This window comes from Brienomyrus brachyistius, chromosome 5 (assembly GCF_023856365.1).
Source record: "Brienomyrus brachyistius isolate T26 chromosome 5, BBRACH_0.4, whole genome shotgun sequence".
Lineage (NCBI taxonomy): Eukaryota > Metazoa > Chordata > Actinopteri > Osteoglossiformes > Mormyridae > Brienomyrus > Brienomyrus brachyistius.
The window spans coordinates 32,525,800-32,529,973 of record NC_064537.1 but is presented as its reverse complement, the minus strand read 5'-3'; the positions used below and the strand labels follow the sequence as shown (position 1 = coordinate 32,529,973).

Below are 4,174 nucleotides of genomic sequence, written 5' to 3'. Positions count from 1 at the left end.
CCGTGACTGCAGTGAAGGTTCATTTAGATCCATCTTGAGAATGTGTGTTCTGTAGTGCCTCTCTCACCCTTTATTACGACCCCTGCAGTGCTTTGTCATTCTTATATACAATGGCCCATTATTTTATTCTACATGCTTTTCCATTCTGAGATATGATCTCAATTTTTTCGTTGAATGTAGTTTCATCATTAAGTTTTGGATGAAGTTGGTATTTTACTGTTTGTCTGGTACAGTGAAATACAAATTTAAAGCTCCGAATACTTTTCCCTTACGTAATTCATATGTCACTGAAAGACTTCTACTTCTCTTTTTTGGTGCACGATGGCGTCGTGTTACACCGTCATCCATTCATTACATGACATTTGCTGGCTCTTGGGAGCCCTCTGGAGGTCAGTGGAACAAACACACCTCCCGGTACGTTCCAACCCTCCTATGGTTTACTTAACCCTAAAATCTGACTCAAATTTACGTTTTGTAATAGGAAAAACAAAAGGGTTGTCGATGATCTCATTTTTATGCAGTGGAAAAAAGCTAATTCCTCTTTCCTAAAATGAAGATCAGGTCAAGATCATCCTATGATGACTGCTGTACATATTTGTGTTTCCATAATGTCAGCTACAGATGACTGTTTCATTGTAGATCCACAAATCCACATTTAGGCATACAAATGTTTGAAAAGAATGCAGGTTGTTGATGTAAAAATGTCTTATGGTACAGTACGAGGATTCAGAAGAACCCTGTGCCACATTAAGACTAGACACTCTATTAGTCACGAAGCGCTCTTTAGTAAAATGTCAAGTTATGTTGTAGTTTGACTGTCTTTGAGAAAGGAGAACAGGATGCATGTTATACTACAGTAAAATGGAAGGTTTTGTTTCAAAACAGTGTTTATATTTTCATAATTTAAAAGTAGCTTTAAATTCATTTCGTAGGTTCATTTCATTTCCGTTTAGTGTGAGACACACTTAAGCAATTCATTTTTCTACTGAAGTTTTGAGTTTTGTAATGTTATTTTTTTAAAGAAATGGAACATATTCATTGCCAATTTTCTTGAACTTACTATATGATTGTTATATTGCCTTTTTTATAAACAGTTATCTTCTGCAAGTTACTTGTAATAAATAAAACTTGTAATAAATAATTTGTCAGCATATTTTCACAGTGTGTTGTAAAATGTTTTCCCGTCCTGTTAATAGAGGGATTTCAACATTTTTGAGTGGGCAGGACTCTTGATCACTTCATGACGCAGAGATGTTTAAACATTAATTTATTGTAATGATACAGTAAACCATCTTCTGTAAGAGGTCCCCCTGAGGACCGCTAACCATTCTACTGACAACTCTGATTAAACTAATCTTAGACTAATCTAATCTTCAAGCTCATAAGACGAACTACGGTAAAATAATGTGTGGTTATGTAGGCTAGGACTCCAATCCTGTGCATTGTGGAGTGATGTCACCTTTGGGCCCTTGAAAACTGTCTGAGCCTGCCCCCGAATTCTTCCTAGTATGTCCCTTTGTATGTCCCTGTAAACAAAAGGAAATAGCTGCCTTTCTCATCATAATAGTTTAAAGATACTTTATGAGATTCTATATAATGTTTTCCACTGTTAAGTTTGTGGAACCTTAATATTGCAAAGTGACAATCCACTGGGAGTTTGCTTGTGCACCAGCAGAGGGCGATCAGCATCAACGGGGAAATGGTAACTGTGGTTTCGAACAGTAAACCATGAGGAGTGCTAATAGGACACAACTGGAGGCTGCTAATTTTCCCAGTCAGGGGGCAGGTCTGCTTTCCTTAGTGCATCTAGAAGCCTGTGGTGGGGAGATGATCAGGGAAAGGAGAAAAAGGGTGAGTTACTTATGTGGACACCGTCCACAAAACTGGATAGCCTTTCATTAGAACTGCATTACTGTTTTGTAGGGTCAACTGTAAACGTAGGTGTCACTTTTGACACATTTCTGTCATCTTAACCCTGGTTGTTTGCATGGTGAATGAAGTTTGTGTATCTATCCATAGCTGCAAAGACTATCTCAATGCCAGGAAGCACAAATTATACTCTCTGCCCTTCAGTGAACTAATGTTGCAGTGAGAATCATACCCAGGAGTAGAAAATATGACCACATTGCACATGTTCTCTTTACCCTGCTATGTTCCAGAAATCCGATGAACTACTTTTCATTTGGGCAGCTTTGAAAGGCCAGGTCCCTGCCTATCTAACAGGGCTGATGGCTGAATGTAATCCAGATATCATCCATTTAATTGCCATAATAAGTAAAAAAAAAAAAAAAAAAACTGTTGCCATTGAAACATCATCTGAAGGGTTTATAACCTACATGGACATTTTATAAGTAATGTAAAGGATTTCCATCTCTCAGTGAATAGCCTAAATACAAGCAAAAGTCCTGTTTTAGATTTATTTAACCTGGCTGGTCTTAGTTAAACTTACCACTGGTTTTATACCACTGTGTAACTGCTGTGTCTCTTGTGATGCTTTGTGTGCTAAGATTAAACTAAGGCAATTATGCTGGGATAAATGCGATATAAACACTGGTGGTACTAAATTAAAATCTTTTAGATAGCCTCCTTAATTATGCTTCATTGTGGAAGACGTCCCTTCCCTCATCTTAAGAGGCTCAGCGCAAAGTTTTTGCATCTCTTTCATTTGATACGAATCGTGCATATTTGTATAATTTCTGTGAATTAAATTTTCAGGATTGAAGCATGGAATATTAAGCAATGTTTCTAAAGCTGGAACATTTTTATATAAGAAGTTGTGTCCATTTTCCAAACCGTTTCTTTGAACAAAAAGCGTCATTCAAATCAGGACATTAGTAGCGTCACTTTCGTACACAATGTTACTTCTTTCAGCTTATGACATGTTGTAAATGATGTGAAATCCTGCTCATTTTAACTATTCATTCCTGTGCACCTGTACTGGTGGGCCTCGGTGGTCCTGAGACCACCCAGATGGAACTCAGGCCCATCCATTAACCGTTTACAGTGAGCAACACGGTATCATGTCTGACAGGTATATGTGTGTGTGGTTAGATCAATTGGAGGAAATGTACTATTGAAAGGCAAATGACTTTTCATTACTGGTCTTAGTATTGCATGGTATATCTATAGTGATAATTATCTCTTTATTTCAATAGAACACCATAAAAAACATGAAGGCACAGCCGTTCTTGGCTTCCATAGTATGTGTGTAGAGCTGTTTCACACTTTTAGAGTGATGCTAGTTGTTCATGGGGGGCAGGTAGGGAGGAGGGGAAAAGGAGGACAAGGGGGCTAAAAGGAGGACACCCAACAGCAATCTGGACAGAAGGCTGGAAAACCAGACTGTCCACACTTAATCTAACCGAGTGGACACCCTAGGTCTGGGGTATATACTTCTGCCTTGATAACCTGACCAAAATATGTGGTTGGAAGAAGTCTGTCAGTCCAAGGAAAACATGCCCTATTCGTGATATCTCATAAAGGAGACTGGTGTGTGTGTGTGTGTGTGCGTGTGTGTGGGGGGGGGGGGTTGCATAGTTCACATCTGAGGACCAAAGTGTAGTAAAACCTTAAATTTCTTTTGAGGTCCCCATTTGAATAACCTCAGTTTTATAAAAAAAAAAAAAAAAAATCTGAATGCAATCAAAAAAGTAAAAGTGCTAAAAGTCTTGTATTTGAGTTGGTTAGTTATGGTTAAGGTTAGGGCTGGGTAGGGGTTAAGGGTGTCGTGATTGGGATTAGTGTTTTCTCATAGAACTGAATGGACGGTCCCCATTTAGATAGGTACACCAACTTGTGTGTGTGTGTGAGGACAAGGCACTAAACAGGAACTGTATAACATGATATTTATGTTTTCTGTTTCAGGTCGATGGCTGAAATTTATCGGACCTGTCCTCGTGCTCAGGTCTGACTTTGGGCACTTTGTGTAATTAAACATGGGCAAGAAGCTATTGAGGAGTGGTTGCAGGATTGCCGACTTCGGTCAGCTGGCTGGGGTTAGATTTTCAATTTGAGATAACTCTGCACATTCATTTACATGTATGTAGTAGTTTTATTACCCTGTAAATAATCTTTAGGGTTTGCAATCTGCCCCACTTTGATGTAGTTAATTTTTAGTTTATGATGGAATAATATAGACGTGACGAAAGATTTCTTGCGTGAGCATGAGTCTGAA

General features: G+C 38.5%; 1 protein-coding gene across 1 annotated transcript in view; it reads right to left on the bottom strand.

Moving 5' to 3' along the window:
• Positions 1 to 4,174, bottom strand: part of ubald1a (UBA-like domain containing 1a) — a 400,799-nt gene that overhangs the window by 342,446 nt on the left and 54,179 nt on the right. The gene's annotated exons all lie outside the window — the stretch shown is intronic.